This window comes from Phocoena sinus, chromosome 12 (assembly GCF_008692025.1).
Source record: "Phocoena sinus isolate mPhoSin1 chromosome 12, mPhoSin1.pri, whole genome shotgun sequence".
Classification (NCBI taxonomy): Eukaryota; Metazoa; Chordata; class Mammalia; order Artiodactyla; family Phocoenidae; genus Phocoena; species Phocoena sinus.
This window is the reverse complement of record NC_045774.1, coordinates 46473013-46497616: the sequence shown is the minus strand read 5'-3', so window position 1 is coordinate 46497616 and position 24604 is coordinate 46473013. Positions and strand designations below refer to the sequence as shown.

Sequence of the window (24604 nt, the reverse complement as noted above, 5' to 3'; positions counted from 1 at the left end):
TTAAACATTTGGGACCAAACTGTTTCTTATCTTGCAGATACACAAAGAATGTATTTCATAGTTTAAACTCTCTTGACAGAATTTCCTCCCTTTCATCCTCTCACCTCAGGATGCAGTAACAGCACTTTACAATCAGTTTCCATATTATCTCACGATAAGGAGAATAATCTCTATTTTAATGCATTAGACTCTACCTAATTCACAAGTTTTACTCCATTGCTAGGGTACTGCTTAGTGCATATGTTTTTTTAATTTTAATAGCAAGACTTCCTTGATGAAGACAGTGCATTACTTGCCTTCTAACCAAAGCTCCTAATCTAGATACCTGCTCCGGAACATTTTTCTGTCACAACTGGCACATCATCATAACAACGCTCTGGTGCAAAACAAACCCCAAACCAGATTTGCTGATGATGTAATCTGTCATCGTTTTCTTGCTTTCACACATTTCAGAGCTAGCATTCATTGTCATTAATGAAGATCAAAAACATTCTTCCTTCATATCACCATCATGTTCAGATTGCACAGATACTAAAGGAATTGCTATGTTAATATGTCCATTTGTCAAGTGCAATTCAAAAAAATACACTGCTAGTTTTGTTTACTCTATGCTTAGGCCTTCCATAGAATTAACCAGTTCCTGAAAACATCAAACTCTGATGTCACTGGAAACTCATACATAATCTTACTTCTCTGCAGTTTCCCAATATTTTTCTAAGAAAGCATCTTTGATTCAGCCTTTCACCAGTGCTTTAGCAGTTGTGTATGATTTCTCATTCTTATCAGTCCAAAGTGCTACTTTACAAAAAGACTGAAAGTCACTAATATGTAGATGTGAAATATTAAACCTCTGCTTCTGAAAGCTTCTGAATTTAATAGTCTTTCTTCTACAATCCTTTTGGTTTTAAACCTATGGTTTATGATTCGTACGTAAATAACCCTTAACTTGGAATAGTTTCTTTAGTTCATTAGCCTATACATACTATTTAGTAAACAACTGTGATTTCAATACTCCACCATCAGTTAAGGCTACAAAATGGAATTCAATATATGACAAATCATAATCCCAAATAAAAGCAGTAGAAATTCTTTCAGTCTTTATTTCTTTGGAATCACTGCCATCATCATTTCATTTATTTCTATAGCCATATTTAGAGCAGTGCTTTTTTTTGACCAAAAATAATGCAGTGAAGCTTATTTTACCACATATTAACTAGAAATACATATAATATATTTGTTTTAAAATTATAAATATAATTTGATTAAAATATGATTAAAAATTACAAGTTATAAGAATAAACACACGCTTATGTTCTCTCATATTTCTATACCTTTTGGGGTTACAATTGACTAACCTGAAAATGTTGTCACGTGTTCTTTCCATGTGTGATCATTATGCACCTCATGCCGCACATGACTCACCATATAAGTTTGACAGTAGTCAGACTGGTCCATACCCTGTGCAGTGAGACAAGTCGTGACTTCAGATATTGCAACAATATTAAACTGCAGTCAAAATTTCTAAATTCTCACTCTCAAGTTCTGTACATATTTCACTGCAGAGCATCGGACACTATTTACAGCCTGGTACGCAGTGGTGGATCACACTTTGACAAGCTCTGATACAGTCTAGCTTTCAGTTCTATTGGGTTGGTTTCACCAAGTATATACTGAGCACTGTGCCATGCTATGTGCTATACCTATACGGGAGATGCTAGAAGTCTCTACTTAAGGAGATGACAAGGAAATGGACGGTATTTTTATATATGTAACCACACAGGATTTTACTTAGAGTACCCGAAGATGCAACTAAGTTCAAATAGGAGGTCAGGGAAAATTTCCTCTAGAAGATAATGCCTGAACTGCATACATTAAAAGATGAAAGAGTGGCAATAAAATACGGGAAATTTTTCCATGGAGAGAGAATTTCCTAAGGATTAGCATAGCAGAAGTGTGTGCTGGAAGAAGCCAGTGAAGGGAATAAGGACACAGTGGACACTTTGGTGCTTCTGCAGGGTGAAGTGCAAGGCAGGATGTGAGAGAAGATGGGACTGGAGAGAAAGAAAGTCCACTGTACGGAACCCAGGATTTGGACCCGTGGAGGGAAAGCAATTTGTTCCTTTTGTGTACTTTGCTTCACTTATGAACATATGGGCACAAAACCACCCCATCTCACTGATATCCAGTCTATTATGGAACACTCAGCTGTTGTGCATCAGCCTTTTCTTAATGGTCTTTAAAATTTTCTGTTATTCCTGTCATTCCAAATTCCCCTTTATAACTATGCATAATTAGTCTTTAATTTCTCAAGAACTGATCATTCAGTTAGATGTTACTCCAGAATGTTGCTTCTCTCCCTCATCCTAGGTCTTTCTCTTTGCTATATTGTTATATTCATCAGACCAAGAGGATGAAAAGAACAGGTTACACTGACTTTAGACAATTTTTTTTTGTCTGTAGGCAGAGAGGAATTTTTTACAAAAATATGGTGGGAGGATGTAAGTTGAAAGTTACTAGAAAAAGAAATGTTGGTTCTTTTCTATAATTTTCTTTTATATAGGCTCTTCTTCACTCCATCCCTCGTTATTATAAATAACTAACATCACTATGTTGTTAGGTTGAATTCCCGTTCTAACTTCCTTGCACGTGCACCTTAAATAGCTGCCTATTTCTTATGCTCTTTTAAAATTCACTTTGTCCAAGAATCCATCCACTCACTGCGAAAATAATTTGATCATTCTGAAGTGCTGTTGATTTTTTTTTTTTAACTTTATGTCCTCTTTCATTCTATCTGGGTAGGAAGCTGGATGTTACCCTTTCCAATTAAGATGTTTATCCATGAAGTTACCTTTACTTAAAGGCACAAACTGAACTTCTACCACAATATATTCTTGGAAACTGTGTCACAAAACAGAGTATTTCAAACTGGAATCTACTTTTACATAGAAATAAGTTAAAAGCAGAAAATATTGTTTTCTGATTTCTTCCATTTGTTTAGATATCTCTGTTTTTACCAGCCCTAGCTACTCAGAATAAGAGAAATCAAAAAAAATTATCAAAAATAAATTTATCTTCCATTTTGTGCATTAACTTTGGACATATAAAATTTTAGAAGCAACCTTTACGATCATTTAACCGTCTAGGGGAATGCCCTTCACTGAATAAAATTTGTGTGAATGCCTACCATAAAAAAGAAATTAGAGCAAAAAAATGCAGTTGAATCCTACAATAGATTAACTGAAATTTAAGTTACTTAAACACTGAAGAATAATTAATTAGTTATCTAATATAGAATTTGGAACAGTTTTTTGACTTGATTTGGGGGTTCCTGCCATTTAGATCAGAGTCCAGGAAAATCTGAACTACAGTCTTCTATTTCCTTACATGAATATCCTTATCAAAAGGAGAGACTTCCAAAATTATTCCATAGACTTTAGAGCACCTTCGAGGTCCTAAAATAAGTAGTTAGTGTATTTATTGTAGATCCACTTGATGTTTCTTAAAATGAAAACAAACTTTGAAAGAAAGGACAAACCCAATACTTTTACCCGTTTTCTTCCACTAACTCAAGTAAGTCACCTCATGTTTTTTGGTATCTGTGTAATGACCATCTGAAGTAAGCACTATTATTCTCTTCATTCGTCATTGCTATAGGACCATTTTGAGACTTATTTGACAGTTGTCACCAGTCTTAACACTTTAAGAATGAAAGTTATGCCAGCAAGTATCCAATAACTAATCTATCTTTTTATTTTATTTTATTTTATTTTATTTTATTTTTATTTTTTTGCGATACGCGGGCCTCTCACTGCTGTGGCTTCTCCCGCCGCGGAGCACAGGCTCCGGACGCGCAGGCTCAACGGCCATGGCTCACGGGCCCAGCCGCTCCGCGGCATGTGGGATCCTCCCGGACCGGGGCACGAACCCGTGTCCCCTGCATCGGCAGGCAGACTCTCGACCACTGCGCCACCAGGGAAGCCCACTAATCTTTTTAAAAGAAACCTCCAAATTGTATCCAAAGACTTGTGAAGTCTGGACTAAGTGGTACTAATTTGTGTGTCTTTACTTGAGGTTGGGAATGCCAAAGAGCAAATAAAAGGCACTGTGACTTGTGGTGTGAATGTTAATTGGTCAGTAAGGAATGAGAGATGTGGTGAAGTTCAAAGTTGTAGGAAACGACTAACCGTAAATAGAAATCAAGCCAAGTGCTAAAAATCACAGGCTTCAAATTCAGTCTCCTCTGCCTCCACTGCTTCTTCTACAGAACTGCTTCAGACTCTCCAGCGCAAGAGTAAAGTCAAGAGCCAACAATTACTTGAGTTGTTTACAAATTGTTTCAATTCTTATGCAACAGCTAACCATTGCTCAGATCATTATTTGATTAGGAAAACAATTCAGAGTTCTTGAAAAGAATATCAAAGTTTTGTATCAACATATATAATGAATAATTTGACTTTGCATCCTCTGGGCTTCTCACGTTTCTCTTATATTACAGTTATTTTGTAATTTAGATTCTCCACCGGACTCTGGATTTTTCAAAGCAAAGCTCATGGCATGTTGTACTGTCTCTATTCTCAGCATCCCCACCAGTGCCTACATAAATAAGGTGTTCAAAAAATGCTTTCTTTTAAATTCCATTCTTTTCCACAGACACGATTCCTTCTATTCCATAGTCGCTTACTCCCTGCTTAATTTTATTTTTTGGTGTTATTTCCTCCTCCACCCAGAAGGTTGCATTGATGAAAGTTAAAAATAACAAAAACCTACATGCTTTGTGTGTGCGAATAATCTCATGAATGGAGTTCACATCCTTGATTTATTTCTTTTCTTTGTTCACATCTGTTGTCCATTTTAATAGAAATTCTCTTTCAGGGCTTGAACTGCAACTTTGATTCACCACCATGCTTTTGTCTACTGGTCCCCAGCATGGGGCAGCAGGAACCAGAGATTTTCATGGGAGGAAAAGATAGAGAATAAACCTCCAATAACCTTCTAAGGAATTAATTTAATATTTTCACCATTCTTTCCTTTGGAGTAAGAATATATTCCTAAGGTAGGTCAGACACTCAGAACTGTGTTGAAAGACTATCTGGCACTTCACTCCTTCTCAAGAATAGGCGATGTTTTAAACCAGAGATTAAATGCCTGTGTTAAAAAACAAAAAACCAACAAAAAACCTCTGGATTGAGACATCACTCACGCTGAATTACAAAATGATTGCCAAAATTAGCTATTCACACTCAAGTGTGACACCAGTATCATACCAAATTGTGCGTATGGCATGTATTCATGTTTGCATGTGTGTGTAAAAACATGAGTTATGAAAGGAGAGGAATTAGTCAATTAGACATTCAAGCAAAACACTCAATTTGTGGTTTTACAAAGAAAATAGCCACCTAAGCAGCTAAAATTTTTACTCTCCAAATCATTGTTAAAGCATTGTATAAAACTATCTTATGAAGAGAGTCTCCCTGTGTACTTGCAAAAGCTATTTATTTATTTATTTTAGCATCTTTATTGGAGTATAATTGCTTTACAATGTTGTGTTAGTTTCTGCTGTATAACAAAGTGAATCAGCTATATATATACATATATCCCCATATCCCTTCCCTCTTGCATCTCCCTCCCACCCTCCCTATCCCACCCCTCTAGGTGGTCACAAGGCACCCAGCTGATCTCCCTGTGCTATGCGGCTGCTTCCCACTAGCTATCTATTTTATGTTTGGTAGTGTACATATGTCAATGCCACTCTCTCACTTCATCCCAGCTTACCCTTCCCCCTCCCCGTGTCCTCAAGTCCATTCTCTACATCTGCATCTTTATTCCTGTCCTGCCCCTAGGTTCTTCAGAACCATTTTTTTTTAGAATCTATATATGTGTGTTCGCATACAGTATTTGCTTTTCTCTTTCTGACTTACTTCACTCTGTATGACAGACACTAGGTCCATCCACCTCACTACAAATAACTCAATTTCATTTCTTTTTATGGCTGAGTAATATTCCATTGTATATATATGCCACATCTTCTTTATCCATTCATCTGTCGATGGACACTTAGGTTGCTTCCTTGTCCTGGCTATCGTAAATAGTGTTGCAATGAAGCAAAAGCTATTTAGACTTGGTCCTCCCAGCCCTCAAGGTTGTTGTTTACTCAGAAGATTCTCTGTTGGTTGGATTTCTACCAGGTCCCTGGTGCTTTATATAATTCTCTTTGATAATGGGTCTTTATTATTTTATTTCCAAAACAAGAAGAAATGGCCCCAGAAGCCTTCATTAATCTCTGAGATTCTCTTTCTCATTCATCAGAGAATTAACTCATTTGAATTACATTCCAATCTCTTCCTTCAGTACCAAGAGTGTGTTCTAACAATGCAGTGTTTGAGTAATGGGACAGAGGAGGGAAGAAGAAGCAATTTGTAAGTGAATTGAAGAGGCAGCTTCCAGGACTGTTTCTCTTTGGAAGTTTCATGTTTGGTGTTTATGTCTGCGAAATCTAAGGGAAGAAGGACCATCAGTTGCTATGCTCTCCTAGAACAACCCATTGTCTTTTAAAGACTCCCTAGTGAGATAAACAGCCTTATGTTTCTAACACAAAGTGGGACGGGAAGGGACCTCATTACCACTCAGTGGAAGAGAATAGACAAATCAAGTCTCCTTAGTTTTTTTCTCCACTACTTCCCTTGACCCTTTGTCCTCCTGGACAAGGACAAATTGACCCTCATATTAGAGCACACTTTGTTGACTCTAGTAGTTACTATTTCAAAACAGAAAATTCTGTGTGTAAAGGTAAATTTTTCTGGATTTTTATGTCAAAAGAGGATTGTGAAAAATGCCAGTAAATATAAGTATTCCAGCTTCAGATTTATGCATATGGTTGGGTAAAACATAGCATTAGTGTGAACTTTTTTAAGGTTCATTGTCATATGAACATGTTGGTATGAAATAAATAAAACTTTGCATAAATGAAAGTTCCTCTCGCCTTGGCCAGCTGTCTCACAAATGAGTGCCATCATTCATGGAACCATGAGGCACATGTATTGAGGAAAACGCATCTCCGTTATCAGAAAATCAACTCAAAACACAATTCTATTTTAAAAGTATTCATAATAAATCATATTATTTTAGGAGATCCATTACAAAAAAATTAAAGCATCAGTTTAGATATCACTTCTCTTTTTTTTACTTTCTGTCAGCCTGGAAATTGCAAAAATGCAAATAGTTGCACCCAGGAATTTGTGAACCTTAATATATCCAATTTAGTAATAATATCATGCAGTGCACGTGTTTAGGTTTAAGTGTAGCAATGGTATATTTCTTCCAGCTGGTATGTATGAATACTTCAAAGTACTTGGCTCTTGACTGATGAAGATTCCACATCTTATTGATTTGGTTCCTAGAAAACTAGGGGATTTGTTATTTTCTATGACTTAGTGGCATTTGAGAAACACATGTGTAGAAGACTTGCAAAATTTATATACACAGGCAAGTGGGGGCAATTTTATTGATCTCATATGAACAATCTCCAGGTTGTTTTTTCTTTTTTTCCTGTGGAATAGTCATATTATAACTCTCATTTGCTGCCTATAACAGGGTATGGAACTGAAATATGTTCTGTTAGTTCTTAAAACCAGATGGAAAATTGTGCTAGCTAGATAATATAATGTCTTCTAGGGACACACACAAGCGAAAGTACAGCAAGCAAGATACTTCCTTCAATTTTTTTTTGAAACCTTTTAGAAAAAAAAAAGGCACTTGTTTTTGAGGGATTCGGATTATTGTGGTTTTTTACTTTTTTCTTTCTTTCTTTGCTTTTTGCAAAGGAAAAAAAATAAAAGCTGGCCTAAGACAGGACTGTATGGTTCTAAATGCTGGCTGCTGAAGGCCCATGGTGAGGTTTAAACAGAGTTCAAGATTGAAATAAATGTCTAAACCTAAGACAAGCACAGTTTCTTTCACCACTGAATGCTCCATGTATTAATCTGAGTGTTGGAGTTCTTTTCTGCATCTTTGCTTTCTGTTTTTATAAAAATAAAACCCCTCACAATAATGACAGGAATAATTTCTGAAGCCACTAATGTGTATTTCAGAGTCAGCACAGAGTAGCCTTATTGGCACCGTTTCCTTCATTGTGTCTGTTTCCACACTCTCTCAATCTGCAGACAATTTCTTTTTTTAATCTTTCAACATACAGAGTAGAAGTTTCATCATAAAACAATTTACTCCTTGTTTTTAGAAGTTATAGTTTTACAACACAAGATAGATTCTCAACTAAGAAGGCAGGGTTTGCCCTTCCAGGAGTCAGGCCATCTGAGTTAACGACGTCTTTTGGCAACTTGAACTTTCCAGTCTGTGTTATGATTCATAGTCTGTCTATGATTCACAGCTTGGTAGACGTACCTGTTCACGTTTCCAGTGGATTAGTACCCACTTTTGTTGCAAGTCACTTGGGTATCTGTAGCACTGATGACAACAATAGTTAGTTACTCTCATCGTATCCATGAGGAAACTGAGGCGCAAATGCCTTAGTGAAGGCACTTAAGGGCACCGAGCAGACAAGTGGCTGAGCCAGAATTCTAATCTAGAAAGTCTGGCTTTCATAGCTTCCGAACTATGATATTTAACTAAGACCTATGGACATGGATAGATCCACTGATCTTATTATTACCCCATCGCTCAAGTGCTCCTGGCCTTGTCAAATGATGGAAGAGGCCACTGAAGCCATCCTAGTGCAATGGTTTATGGACAGTGCTTATTGGGAGGACGCTATTTATTTTTCACACGGGCCAAATACAGAGATCTAGGAGTCAAGGATTAGAGGTATGGGTGGCACTTTTCACACCTGGAAAAGTGGCTTCAGGAAAAAATTTGATAATCCCAAGATAATAGGCTCTGATAGATTAGAGCTGTGCTAATATGGTAGACTAATAGCCACATGTGGCTATTTAAATCCATTTTAGTTAAAATCAAATAAAATTAAAAATTTAGATCTCCAGACACGCTAGCTACATCTCAAGTGCTCAGTAAACACACGTGGCTAGTGGTTACTTGTTGGACAGTGAAGACACACTTTCATCATCAGGGGAACTTCTATTCGACAGCACTAGTTTAGGATCGAAAGGTAAAAGAACACAGAGTCTGGCAGTGATGGTTGACACAAGTGTCCAGAGGTGGCTATGCTGGGGGCAACTTCCTGACCAGACCCCAGCTATAGCTGTGCCTGAGCTGCTTCCTACAGCCTAACCTTGCAGGTCACTGTCCGTTAGCTAAGCCCGATTCTGAGAGCCACTTCATTTCCTTCCAACAAATTTCTTTCCTGTTTAAGTTACCACAGTTGTTTTCTGTTAGTTCCAACAAGACCCTTTCCAGGTAGAAGGTCCTTTACTTAGCATTTCCTAAAACTGAAAAACCCACACTTTAAGAAATTACTGATGTTGGATTGTTACATATTAACATAACTGTTCTTGAACCTCACAGGATAATTACCTAGAAAAAAGCAGGTTTGAGGACAGAATAATGTAGACCTGAGAGCAGTGGAAAGGCTGAATTTTTTCTTTCTTTGGGCCTAGTGATTTGGGGGCCCAAGGACACTTGTCTGGTGGAGATGAATTGATCTGCCGGGAGGAAGAAAGCCAGGGGCTACGTGAGAGTGTGCTTTGTGAGAGTCCCATGGCCTACAGGCTTCAAGAGCGACCATATCTAATGGCAAGTAATCCCAAATCTTTGATAGATCTTAATGAAAATTACAGCCTGTGCTGTAGAGAATTACATGAAGATTTTTTTTTTTTTTTTGCGGTACGCGGGCCTCTCACTACTGTGGCCTCTCCCGCTGCGGAGCACAAGCTCCGGACGCGCAGGCTCAGCGGCCATGGCTCACGGGCCCAGCCGCTCCGCGGCATGTGGGATCTTCCTGGACTGGGGCACGAACCCGTGTCCCCTGCATCAGCAGGCGGACTCTCAACCACTGCGCCACCAGGGAAGCCCTACATGAAGATTTTGTTCTATACTCAGGATGGATGGCCAAAGGAGGAATGGGAGCTCCAAAGTAGTGACCATCAGTAACAACCAGCTGGGCCTGGCAGAGTGGCCACCTTATCATGACCATCTGGGTTTGAGCAGGTAACATGGCACATTGATTAGAGGACCAGAGCAAAGAACTGGGCTGGATCTATATGAGAGCACACGTGAAACAACACCGTTGGGAGTGGAGGGCCATGAAACATACCTAAGTTTTCTGAAAGGACTCAAATTCTTACAAGGTCCCGTAGAGACTCAAAGTCATCATAATTTGGGTTTTAATAGAAACAAAACCTTACAAATATTGAGAGACTGAAAAGGCAAATGACATTTGAATTATATAAAGAAGAACTTTTTTTGCCATCAGATATTCAACAATAGAGTGGGGCTGACTTGTGCAGTAATAAGGTACTTGCTACTGGAAGGACTCAGCTAGAGATCAGATGAGAAACTGTCAGCCAGGCTGTGGAAAAGATTTCTGTGCGGGTGGAATATCAGCAGCTTCCTCTAACCCAAGGTTCTGTGAACCTCTCATTATAAATAGAATAACCTTTACAAACTAATGTGATTTCAGATTTTGAGATAGGAAATTTTTCCTAAAAACGCAAGGAAAAACAAGAGTATCCATTAAAATGCTTGGCATCTTGTGGCTGGACCTTCCAGTTTAACTCCCTTCATCCGTGGATCTTTCCATTTTTTTCCTGTTTCCTTTGCAAAATCACAGTAAAGTAAACTGTGATTTTGAGTAGGGTGGAAGGTATTAAAATACTTTAGAGGAAAGGTAAATGATTCTTAACACTATTAGAATTTTAAGCAGAATTTGGTGAACAAATCTTGAGGAATACTAATCCTATTTGCTACAAAGATTAAAACATTGCTCTGCAGAAAAACAATCATGTAAATCGTACTGATTTCTACAGTGTTCTGCATATTTACGTTTCCAAGAACATTTCAGTCAGGGGCTGAGCAACTTGGGGAAACAGAATTATGGCTGGGCTTTCCAGGACACTCACATGCGCGACCAACTCTGTGGACATGCTTGGAATCTATTCCTGGCCCGGGATCAGATATATACATAAACTCCTCATTAACTCAGACCACATTTCCAGCCTATCTGTTTCCAAGAGTAATTCTTCACAAATGCTGGAAGGCTGCTTGATGTTTTACTCATTTATTAATGACCCACATAATCTGTAATTTTTCATACCTTGGGAGATGTTAGGTCTAAGTTAATCTCTCTTTTACCTTTCACGTTTGGTTTTTCTTTTAAGTCATCCCCTCTCCCAGCATCAACCGTAATGAAATATCAAATGAACACTTCTAAATTTTACCAATTTTTTTAACAAATTCATTAATTCATTTTTGTTTAAAAAACCCATATGCCAATAATTTGCCAAACAATGTTACCACCACGTGACATTGCTTGCATTGCTGTATTGCTGCATGTTCGTCTTTCTAATTGTATGTGTTCTTATTTCTTGTGGGTTTTTGTACTTTGCCTCTGTAAGTAGATTCTAAGTTCCTTGTGGGCAAGGTTAATATTCTGCATATGGTCTAATAATGTCTGAAACGTACTAGATATGCAACAATATTTTTCAATTTTATTTTAAACTATGAATACTTTTATATTAAACATGGCAAAAGTCAACAAAAGGAAAGCATCAGTGAACAATAATAATATTAGCTAATATCTATTGAGTGTCAGCTACGTGCTAGTCCCTTCTTAGTTCTTTGCATGAATTAACTTATTTAATCCTCACAAGAATCCTTTGATATGAGTTACTAGTTTTATTATTTCTCCTTTACTTATGAGAAAATTGAGGCACAAAACATTAAGTAATTGGACCAGGGTCACACAATAAGTAAGTGGTGAAGTGAGAATTTGAATTCAGATCACCTAGCCCCAGAGCCTAGACTCTCAACCGCAAATGTGTGCTGTCTCTAAAGATGGAGAACAAGGCGAAGGACCTGGAAAATGCTTTTTTTTCCTCTATGTTTTATAAAATCTTTCATGTGGAAGATCAGATAATCCATGGTGGCAAGGAAATTGAATAAGTCCCTTCCTCCTTAGCATGATCACCGAACATTAAATGGAGGCAGCATTGCAATTGCCCTATCAACATTATTAAAGGCACTGAGAGAATATAGGCTGTGAGCTCTCTTTACTGCACCCGGGAGAACACAGCTCCACGTTCCGCAAAAAGAAGCACAAACTCTCCTCTAAACTCCTCTCCCTTGTGGTTATTCAGTGATAAACATTCTACCTCAAAACTTTAGGGTCACCTTATGTTTCTGCCGTACTCTGAGATAAAAATTATACCAAGCTAAGATTATAGATCAGTCCAATTCCTCTTCCATACATAGGTCTTTGAATATTTGAGACATGCTCACTCTGTCATTCATTCTTTCTGCCACATTTACAATGATTCCTACAGAGACTATCTCTATGCTACACCCGCTCTCTTCTTTGGGGGAACTGGTTCCCCTCCCTCATCCTATTAGATGTGTGTTCTGAATAGTAGCTGCCAATTTCCTTGACCTTGCCTCCATGGCCACAGTATTTGACTAGAAGTCTTATAACACTTAAAAGGTAATTGGTTGCAAGTAATCAAAACTGTTTAAAAGTAGCTTAAAGGATTTGTTTTTCTCACATAATAATAATGCTGGAGGTAAGTATTTGCTCACATTCATTATAGTGACTCTGAAAACTTGGGTCTATACCTTTGCAATTCCCTTGGCATTTCCCACATATATATTAACTCATGGTCACCAGTTGGCCTCTGCAACTCAAATTATATGTGTTCTAAGGTTGAAAAAGAAAACAGGAGGAAGAAAGAGGGTTCCAATTAATCCCAATCCCTTTTATCAAGAAAGTAAATGGGTTTCAGAAGTTTCTGCAGCACACTTTCCTTAAAATCCCATTGGAATGAAGTGGCTTTCAAGGACACCTTCAGTTGCAAAATATGTACACACATACATAAAAGTTGAAAAAAGTGTAGAATAAAATTGTAATGCTTGGCTTAAACTAATCATGATACATTGCATGGTGTTGGCCCACTACATCCCAAAACAAACTCAAGGTTCTGTTATCAATTAAGAAGTAGGTATTGGATAGGCAGGGAAGCTCCAAGCCTGTCAAAACTAAGGTCCTACCACATGACCTTAGTGATTTGTCCACAGATGAGCACATGACCCAAACTAGCCAACAGAGCCCTTACACAAGATTGTTGAAACTCCCTGGAGAGACAGCTGCCTGTAGTCACTGATTAAGCCTAACAAAGACTCTTATATGAGAGAAGGAAGCTGACATACAAAGAAGTAAACACAGGAGATAGAAAAAGAAAATCCAAATGGCACTCAGGTTACTAATTCTTACAGAGTCATTGTTAAGGCCAATTTTACATCTACACTTGGTTATAGGATCCAATCAATTTTCTATTATGCTTAAACTAGATCAATTTAGATTTCTATCCCTTGCAACCAAAGACTCTTGACTAACCTATTTCTTAACATGTTTCCCTGCTTCCAGCCTCTTCTGACTTGTTCGTGCAGCACTGAGCCCTTAAAGTTGTTTTTCTTAAACACAAATCCCGTGATGCCACCAAGTGACGATCACCAGTTGGTGATGTTTTCCCCATCACCTCCAAGATGAAGTTCAAATTATTCATTATATTAAAATGTAAATTGGTGCAGCTACCATGGAAAACAGTATGGAAGTTCCTTAAAACACTAAAAATAGAGTTGCCATATGATCCAGCAATCCTACTCCTGGGCATATATCTGGAGAAAACCATAATTCGAAAAGATACATGCACCCCAATGTTCATTGCTATTTACAATAGCCAAGACATGGAAACAACCCAAATGTCCATTGACAGATGAATGGACAAAGAAGATGTGGCATATATACATATATACAATGGACTGCTACTCAGCCATAAAAAAGAATGAAATAATGCCTTTGCAGCAACATGGATGGTCCTAGAGATGATCACACTAAGTGAAGTAATTTAGAAAGAGAAAGACAAATACCATATGATACCACTTATATAGGGAATCTAAAATATTATATGATACAAATGAACTTACTTACAAAACAGAAACAGGCTTACAGACATAGAAAATAAACTTATGGTTAACAAAGGGGAGAGGGGTGGAGAAGGGATAAATTAGGAGTTTGGGATTAGCAGATACAAACTACTATATATAAAAGAGACTAACAGCAAGGTCCTACTGTATAGCGCAGGGAGCTATACTCAATACCCTGTAATAAACCATACTGGAAAAGAATATATCTTTTCATAATGTATTTTCTGAAAAGAAAAGAATATATTTTCAGTATGTATCTGAAAAAAAAGCTATTCATAACTTGGCTCACTAAACAAAAATCCAAGCTTTGGCCATATAAAACTTTTAATACTCCTCAATCATGCCATGCACTTCCATGTCACGATCTCCTTTATGTGGGATGTTCTTCCCCATGTTGTCCAACTAGATAATTCCAATTCCAGGACCCAACTCAGCACAACCTGCTTCTATAGCTTCCAGTGACCCATACAGGTACACTCACATCTAAACATACATATACACACATGCAAAATGTCTCACGTATGTCCTTTTCTCAGATCGAACAGTCCCTTTTACATAACTTTATCATAACATACATCAAATTGTGGTATAATTACTCCTAGCTAAGTATGAGTCCTGCAAAGGCAAGGCAATGAGTGTTCGTTTATTTGAAATAAGGTAAAATATTTACACAAGTGGAGGAAGAAAGGAACTCCTAAAATCATCTGAATTTTTCTCCTATCTGGCTTATTTTCAGTTAAATTCCTCAGCGCTTTTTTTCTTAATTTGCTGTTATAGTCGGTTCCCATCTTGTAATAACACTACTGATAATTTATAATTTAAAGAATATGTCTATGTATAACTTACATCTATTTGTAATAACCTTGGCATTGTGTTTTAGCCCAGCTTTGTGGGTATAAAATATTTTGATAATTTGATTCTATAACTGAAAGCTATCCTCCCAATATTTATGTATGTAGCTTTAATAATCAATTCTATATTTCTGCAAAATGTTTCAATATACGCTGAACAGGACAAAATTTAAGAGTTGTGTGGGACACCCACTAAGACCCGTATATAAAGCTGACATTGACCAGTAGTCTTTGAGGCTAGTTCTTTTTTCTTATGATTTTTAAAGTTTTTTTTAAAAACTGAGGTATAATTGATGAGTCTAGTTCTTTATCTCACTATGAATTCATCGTCCAACTAAAGTTTCATCCAAGTCATAGTGCTGAACCTTGCTCTCAAGCATTCAGTAATTTTGGAATGAGATTGAAAATACCTAAGTAAAAATGCCAGTTTTAAAATGTAAAATAGCTAGCTAGGGGGAAGCAGGCGCATAGCGCAGGGAGATCAGCCCTGTGCTTTGTGACCACCTAGAGGGGTGGGGTAGAGAGGATGGGAGGGAGACGTAAGAGGGAGGGGATATGGGGATATACGTGTACATATAGCTGATTCACTTTGTTATACAGCAGCAACTAACACAACAATGTAAAGCAATTATACTCCAATAAAGGTGTTAAAAACATATGCCAATTTTAGAGTTGAAGAAACCTAGTTTCAGAACAGCTACACGACTTGTGAAGGCTTATGGAACTGATAAGTGGGAGAATCAGGTCAGTTTTCTGACTCTAAATCCAATGATTGTTTCATTATACAACAACCTCCTCAATTGAGACTGTATCAAATGTCCTACTAAAAGGAAATACCGTACGCATAACACTTTACTTATCGATCACTCGACAAAGCTCATTTAAATAGGAAATGGTGTTTCTTTGGTACGATTCATTTTCAGTGAATCTGTGGAATTTCTGAGCAATCACGGCTTCTTTTTCTACATGCTTACCAACCATCTGTTAATAATCTAGTTTAATCCTAAATGTCTCTTGTGGTTATCTGAGATGCCTCTAGTCAGTGTTTGCTCAACTTCTTATAATCCCAGAAACTTTTGTAAACATTTTTGCTCAGGAGCTGTATAATCCAAGGAGGCTCAATGTGACTATGGAAATATCAGCAAACAAGTTTAACACCAACCATAACTCATTTTTTAAAATCTAGGAATAGTCCCTCCTAAGCTATTGGCATGGACAGGTTTAGCATTTCTACATAAAAAGGGGCTTACAGGCAAAAACCTATTTGGAAGAGAAGGACTACTGTACTTGTCTTGCATTTGAATACGTAGCAAGCTCGCTGTTGGTTTTGATTCAGATTTTATGTACTTGGTATGTTTGGAGGGCTTATGGAGATTGGGGTAGGGGACTAAAGGATGGCCCCCGGTCACCTTTGGTATTGCCACTGGATCCTGGCCAGTTCCTTCACATGCCTGAATTCCCATCTCATCCGAGTGACATGCTTGCTCTGCAGTCCATAAGACCAAGGACTGAACAGAGGCCTGCTAATTGCCCAGACCCCTCACGTCTGGCTGTCATTTGGCATTTCTCCCTGGAACAGTAGTATACACTGCTCAGTGAAAGAAGTCACTGTAGACCAACCTGAGGCACTTCCATCCCCCAAGGGGAGCACAGCAGAGGGATTTAAAGACTTTGCCAACCAGAAGTCTGAAGACTTAATTTCTCCAGGGAGGAGCAGCCCTCTAGGCAAGCCAACAAAATCACAAACCAAGAAATCTCAGACTATAAAATAACTCTTTGTAAAATTCACCCTGTGATGGAGGTAAAGGGCCGTATCTATCCCTAAATCTTCTAATTTTGTTTGTAGATGAGCAAAGGAGAAGAGGAGAAGGTGGAGGAGATGGAGAAAAGGGAGTGGAAGAAGAGGAGGAAGAAGCTTTACAAGGTACACTGAGAAAGTTAATAGTTTCCAACTGAGAAGCTCCTTGGAGAATAAGTGGTATGTCCAGCCCTGGTACATATTATACCTCTTGTCTGAGTTTGCCTATATGCCACATTATTGATTAGCATTTTATAGACATACACATACACACACACACACAACCTTGGTTTAGTGAGGAAAACAACATAAATGTAGGAACTCTGTTTCTCAGTTGTCAGAGCATTGGGGCCAAAAACGATTACTGCTCAGTCTAAACCAATCTCCTAAGTTTATAAGCTTAAAGGCATTTCCTTCATTGGATACTGTCATGGCCGACTCTGGGGGCAAAGCCCCAGATAAGTATTGCTCCGTGTGCCCAATCATAATGAGATCAATTCCAAAATTTTTGGAATTTTGGAATTTTTTTCTCTTGAAAAGGAATATAAACACAAAAGATGCCTCTAAGATGGGGACAGTGAAGAACTGGGAAGGAAAAAGACTCAATTTCATGGTTTTGTCTGGTTTTGATGAAGTTAAGATGAAGTGGGGAGACTATGGCTTCATCTTCTCTATGCAGGTCTTCAGCATTTTAAATGTCCCTTGGTAAGCCAATTTCCTTTTGCCTTATAAGCAGTCTCTTAAACCCCAATGTAGGAGTGCCCTTAAAATGGTAATTTCATAATCTAAGCGTGATCCTAGATATGACTTTTAGAACTCAATTTTAAAACTCAATTAAAATAATCATCTATTTTCAAACTTTTCCAAGACTTAGAAGTGATGTTATTTGATTAAATTGATTGGCCCCATAAAAGGAACAGTGTACCAGTCAATGTTTTCTAACTTGTTTCTAATGAAGTTTATATATTAATTATTTTAAATTTCTCTTATTTTTTCTGAAGTTGCTGATAGTGTAAAAGATTATTGAACTCAAGTGTTCAGAGAAATATGTTAGGTTAAAATATTCTATTTCCTGGTTAATTGCCAACAAGAATGTTATTTACCTGTACTGAAGTGAAACCATATCCCTAATGTTCAGTCCTGACTGCTGTCAGAGGCAGGGGGCTTTCCTTAATGTGGAAACTAAAGAATTAGCATCAGGAGTTTAGAGGAGACTTTCATCTCTCAAAACATCCTTTTTGTCTACTCTGTAGATTTGCCCGCAGAGTTAAACACTTGGAAAAACATTTTGCAAAGAATAATGTGACATGCTTGTGCATGGGAAATCTTCACTCCACCCGGGAAAAGATAAATGGTACTTAAGAACTACTCTTTAAGAGTGAGATGTTTACTGAAATAAGGGAGGCTAATTGTCAAAAATGATGAGAAACAAATGTGAAAAGCCCCGTGTTTGGAACTCCAGCCACATGGAGCATTTAAACAAGCATATGCTGTGTTTCAAAAGAAGAGGCATAGTTTCAGACATTGCCATTTTCTGGAAAAAATGTTCAGCATAAGAAAGAAAAAAAAAAAAACCAAACATGGCTGCCAAGGAACATGGAACAAGAAACATGACTGCCAAAGTTATCTTCTCCGAAACACTGGAGCTCCACTGTGGTATCAGTTTGGCTTTTTTTTTTTTTTTTTATTATATTCAGTGACATCACAGACCAGTCTTACTGGAGACATGTGCTAAAGGGGCTGATATGTGAGAACTGCTAGAGATAGGACAGAATTCTCTATGGATATGAGCTGTTTAGCTCTGCTTATCCAAGTTCTTGATCTTTCTAAGGTTGTTCTATTAATTTCCCTAAAACAGGGTTTTTTAGCACCCTAAAACAGGGTTTCTTAAACTTGGCACTGTTGGCATTTTGGGAGGCTAATTCTTTGTTGAGAGCAGGCTGTCTTGTACATTGTGGGATTCTAGCAGCAATAGCAGCTCCCACTCAGTTGTGACAACCAAAAACGTCTCCAGACATTTCCAAATGTCCCTGGGGTAAGGCAGTAGGAAGCAGAGGTAATTGCCCTGGGCTGAGATCCACTGTTCTGGAGGATAAAACATTAATTTAGGGTTCTCAGATAAACTGTGTATTATATGTTTGCGAATGTATTTAACAAAGGGGCAAACTTCACTAGTCGAGGACAAAATAGCCCTGGCCCCCACTAAAAAAGCCAGTAAGTTCATGATTCTTCTATGCCTTTCAGGTAATAAGCACTTATGTGTGGTGCTTCCACAGATTTTTTTCTTGACTCCATCATTTTGTCACTGGTGTGACCAAGGGCTTGTTATCTGACCTCTCTAAGCCTCAGTTTTCCTCGTCATAAAATGGGAACAATACCTACCTGAGAGCTTATTGTAAGGGTCAAAGAAAACAGCCTATCTTAATACTCATACTTGGAAATCCCCTAATAAATCATCATTTATTATATGGCATGATTCATATTCAGCTTCAATGAAGAAGATATGTCTCCCTTTTCTTTTAAACCACAAATCCAATCAGGACTGACAGATCTCATTAATGGGAACAAGTTTAAATAATCATACAGTAGGACCCACAAATAATGAGAGCTCTTTCCAGCTTTTATTTTGATTTGCCTTTAGTTCCCTTCATGTTGGATGCCCACAGTTTTTGTTTTCAGTAGGAGTGCCTGGGGAAATAGTCAACATAAACGTAACTGCAGTTTGACAGACCACAAAGTTGTTTCAGTAAACACTCAGCATGCTGAGCTGTGTGGCTTTAGGAACTGGTGAACACTGACCAAGAACATCCTCTTTGGGTGTCAGTCACCAGTCACCATGACACAGTCCAAGTGATCACCTGAAATCATGGAGGGATTCAGGTGGTTCAAAGCTTCACTTTAACCAGAAATCCACCAGCCACAGCAGAGAGCATGTGGAGGACTCTGACAGCAGGCAAGAGCAGACACTGATTCAAGCGACAAGAAGAAACAGGACCATCTGGGTGTTTCCTGCTCATTTCTGCTAAAAATTTTCCCAAAGACCATGCTGCTGGGGATTGTGAAAGGAGACCAATGACTATTTTGAGAAACAAAATATTCTTAACAAAAGCTTCCCAGAGGGATTAGGATGTTTACAATACTTGGAGAATGGCCAAGTGGGAGTAAATTCCAGCACACCATGGAGAAGTGATCAAGTTTACAACCTATGGTCTGGACCGAGGGCAAGCATGCCAAATAGCTCCCCCAGAGTGGCATTAGCTGGAGAGCTCTTTGGGGGTTTTTATGAGGGGAAGAGGACTGCTCATCCAATCACTTCCATTTGGGAGAATCTCAGCTTCACCCAGCTGCACGGGGTCAGGAAGGCCTCAGCTGAGGAAGACAGCTGGGGTCTTCAGCTTGGGGTAACCAGCGAAGCCAAGTAGGTAACCCCGTCCCTTCTCCCTTCTAGCCTCATCTCCAGCTGGGTGGTACGTACTCTTTGGACTGGCCAAACCCCTCCAGGAGCGAGAAACAGAAGTACAACTCACATTAGCATAGGCCAATGACAGATTTATTGACTCAATGAAAGGAAGAGTTGACTCAGGAAAAGAAGACCCTCAGTCAAAGGTGGCAGTGCAAGTACAAACTCCTACATGGCAGAGTGAGTGTGGGGTGAGCATTTCTCAGAAGAAGGTCATAGGTGTTCTGGGCTTGCAAAGCCAGAGATGGCTACCCCGAGATTCAGTCACTTCCCACAGATAACCTTGATGTGCAGCAGTGTCAATGCTTTAAATCAGGCCCACTGGCTGCTTTCGTAAATAAAGTTTTATTGGATACAGCCAGGCCCTTTCATATACGTGTAAACTGCGGCTGTTGTTTTCCCTGCAATGGCCGAGTTAAATAGTTGCTGTAAAGACTGTGGAGACTGCAAAGCCTATGTCTATCCCCTGGCTCTTTGTAGAAATACAAAAAGTGTTGACCCCTGTTTTAAATAATTTTCTCAGAGAATATCTAGAGTTAAAATATGGCATAAGTAAAACCAAAACAGTTACAGGTCTGAGAAACCTTTCTAGTTTTCTATAAAAGAAAATTGGTTATGTATTTATTCCTGTACTTACCTTGAGACACTTAGTTGTTTATACCTCCTCTTTTTTTTTTTTTTTTTTTTTTGCCGTACGCGGGCCTCTGTTGTGGCCTCTCCTGTTACGGAGCACAGGCTCCGGACGCGCAGGCTCAGCGGCCATGGCTCACGGGCCCAGCCGCTCTGCGGCATGTGGGATCTTCCCGGACCGGGGCACGAACCTGCGTCCCCTGCATCAGCAGGCGGACTCTCAACCATTGCGCCACCAGGGAAGCCCTATACCTCCTCTTTTTAAAGAATAAAACATATGAGGCAATATATTTACGTTTTTAAATTTGTCTGCATTATGTAGTTTTGATAATTTATAAACAAATAACTAGGCTTCCCATTATGCTAAATGTTCAAGAATCACATATATCACGATTATGATTCCCTACTTCAACTATTTTTTTAAATAGTCAACTAATTTCAAATTACAAACAGATAAGAAAGACCCTTTCATATATTTAAATCTCTTTCAAAGTCTCCAAAGTCTGAACAAAGTTTGACAAAAGTAAATGCCTATACTCTTGCTGATTTAATTATTACTGGTTAAAATAATCGTATTTTCCCCAGCTTGTCTTAGATGTCCCTGGGACTTGTAGGGACTTCCTCCTACTCTTCATTTCCTCTCTGTAATTGCTAAAATTGCCTGGTATTCTAACCGAATTGTTAGTTTCACGAGAAGGTTCTTGTGGGTTTCCTAATGAGTTACATAGTCCATGCCCTATTTCCTCTGACGTTTCTTCATTTTCTATGACTTAATGACAAAATGATGGGAGGTAAAAAATAAAATAAAATAGGAAGAACATTCTACCCTTTTTTGCCTCTAAGAATTTTCTTGATGCTACAGTTCATGTTATTAATGATTTTGAAACAATGGTAAAATGTAACTTTAAAAAAAAGGGGGATTCCCTGGTGGCACAGTGGTTGAGAGTCTGCCTGCCGATGCAGGGGACGATGGTTCGTGGCCCGGTCCGGGAAGATCCAACATGCAATGGAGAGGCTGGGCCCGTGAGCCATGGCCGCTGAGCCGGCGCGTCCCGAGCCTGTGCTCCGCAACGGGAGAGGCCACAACAGTGAGAGGCCCGCATACTGCAAATAAATAAATAAATAAATAAATAAAAGGTTTATTTCAAAAACAACCAAGCAACCAAACAAAAACATTTACTGTGGGTCTGCTATATTCAAGCAAAGCACTATTTTGGGCAGTGGTGGTTATAAGAATATCTGAGATAATATCATCCCTCAAGACACTTCCAATCGAAAAGAAAGATAAATAGATACATCTCAAATCACACTTTGAAAATAAGGTTTTGGCGGAGGAAAAGCAGAGTGCCTAGAAAACACTTCATAGAGAACATGCATTGGAATTCAGTCTTAAAACTTCTGATGGGTGTGAAAGTGTAGGGTTGAGGGCTCAGGTTCACTGTACTTTGTGGAGAGAAAATGTCATGAACAAAGGCAAAGAGATGTGTGAGTCTATTTTGATCATTTACTATATAGCATTGAAATTACTTATTCATGGGTCTGCCTTTCCCACCAAACTTTAAGTTCTTAGGAGGGAGCCACATCTTCTTCATCGCTATGCTATCAGACCTTCACACAATGGTGTTTCTTGAATTCAGCAACGAATCACTCGTGGGATGCAATTCATTTCTTATTTAACTTATCTCAGTTGCAGTTCAAAATTTCCAAATTTCATGCTTTAAAAAAAAAACTATAAATTTTAATCCCAGCCTAAATCTTACTGGTTTACCAGAACACAATATTTAACCTCATAGATCCTCAGTTTCCTAATCTTCAGCTGGGAATGGGGGGGATGGTGGGGGCCATGGCAGGGGAAGAGTAACAATATATCACAGAGATCAGGATAAAATGAGATGACACATATCAAGCACCTACCTAACTGCACTTTGGACCCAGGAGATAATTAAATTGGCTTAACTTCTTTTCTCTTAAGATAAAGAGCCATAATTGTGTTTTCCACGTGCTCAATACTAACAGAGAACTGTGCCCCAACGACTTGCTTCCCCTATGAGCTCTTCTAAAAGTGTTCCACACTTGAATGCATTTGGGGAATGCTCTATAACATGTTTCCCTCCTGGAGAGTTACAGGACACATCAGCAAGGCTCAAAAAAAGTCCTACAATAAACAAGTCTGTTTAGCTTTATTTATCCCAACGTTCTTCAAAATTATTTGACCACAGACATTCTCCATGATACTACCACCCACCAAGACATACTTGATGAACTCAGATCTAAAGAGGACATTCTGGGCTCATCACTTTCATTCTACTATCCACCCTGCAAATATTCTTGCCCTTATTCACATCTAATTGTATAAACAGAGATAGCAGGAAGGTAGTTTTTTTTTTGTGGTTGTTGTTTTGTTTTCTGGCTCCGAATAGCTGTTTTACTAAGTTATGTGTCCTGCTCTAAGTGTGGATTAAATATTCCTCCTTCCATTAATATTGAGCATTTTTTTAAATCAAAGCAAAATAATTGAGAGCCATGTTATTTTAAGGTTTAGTTTTTAGTTTTCTTGTTTTAAAAATCTGTACTGAGAAAGAGAAATATCTTATGATATCCCTTATATGCGGAATCTAAAAAGAAATGATACAAATGAACTTATTTACAAAACAGAAACAGACTCACAGAGAACGAATTTATGATTATAGGCGGGGAAAAATGGGGGGAAGGGATAGTCAGGGAGTTTGGGATCGACATCTACACACTGCTCTATTTAAAATGGATAACCAACAAGGACCTACTGTATAGCACAGGGACCTCTGCTCAGTGTTATGTGGCAGCCTGGATGGGAGGGGAATTTGGGGGAGAACGAATACATGCATGCGTATGGCTGAGTCCCTTTGCTGTGCACCTGAAACTGTCACAACATTGGTAATTGGCTATACTCAATATAAAACAAAAAGTTTTTAAAAATCTGCACTCTACTATTTGGGCTTTAATGTAGAGATTGTTTCAGGAACATCTCCTTAATGGCTCACACCACCCAGGGCTGCCTGAGCTCCGCATTCCTGTGCCTGCCAACAGGACTGAAAAGGACCAAACACTGTTATCATTTGTCATTCAGCACTAGCTAATGTGTCCATGTGGGACTCAGCCTTCTTTCATCACAGTTTCACTTTTTACTTATTTTACTTTCACTATTATCCATTAGTCCCAGCCTGGGGCTTTTTCATCTTGCAAAGAATATCATATGTAATAACGATGCCTCTTCTCTCACATTGTGAAACTAGTAAAAGAGATATTACCCTTTCATAAGTTCAGAAACCTAGTTTTTAAAAAATGCCAGAAAGTTTTTGTAAAAAGTATTAAGAAGCACTAGTAGATTAACATAAATTATGCAAATGTTTTTAAAATTGTAATGGAAAATATTTTTACCTTTCCTTTCTCTGTATTAATGTCCCACACCAGATTCTAGGTTCCTTGTTAGCTGAAATAACGTTTTTCTTTAATCCCCAGGGCTTAGTGTAGTGTCTTGTACATAGTGCATTCTCAAATATTATTTATCGAACTGAACTGAATTTATCTCTTTAAAGAGTTAAGCTTCCAGTGGGAGTTGTTTCCAGGAACACCTGGATCTCTGAAGAGTAATGAACTCTAATTTCATATCAGCTTGCTAAGTCTTCACATGAGTAGGATCTCAGTAAATCAGTAGGAAAAAAAAAAGTGTGGCCCAAATGTCCTGAAACTCAAACCATTCTTGATACTTAAAGACTCAAGGAA

At 38.4% G+C, this 24604-nt stretch overlaps 1 long non-coding RNA gene across 1 annotated transcript in view; it reads right to left on the bottom strand.

Moving 5' to 3' along the window:
• The window catches only part of LOC116763790, a 479096-nt gene that overhangs the window by 67157 nt on the left and 387335 nt on the right, over window positions 1-24604 (bottom strand). Inside the window, exon 7 of the long non-coding RNA XR_004352621.1 lies at window positions 1356-1458. This is a non-coding gene — a long non-coding RNA (uncharacterized LOC116763790). The remainder of the gene's footprint in view (window positions 1-1355; window positions 1459-24604) is intronic.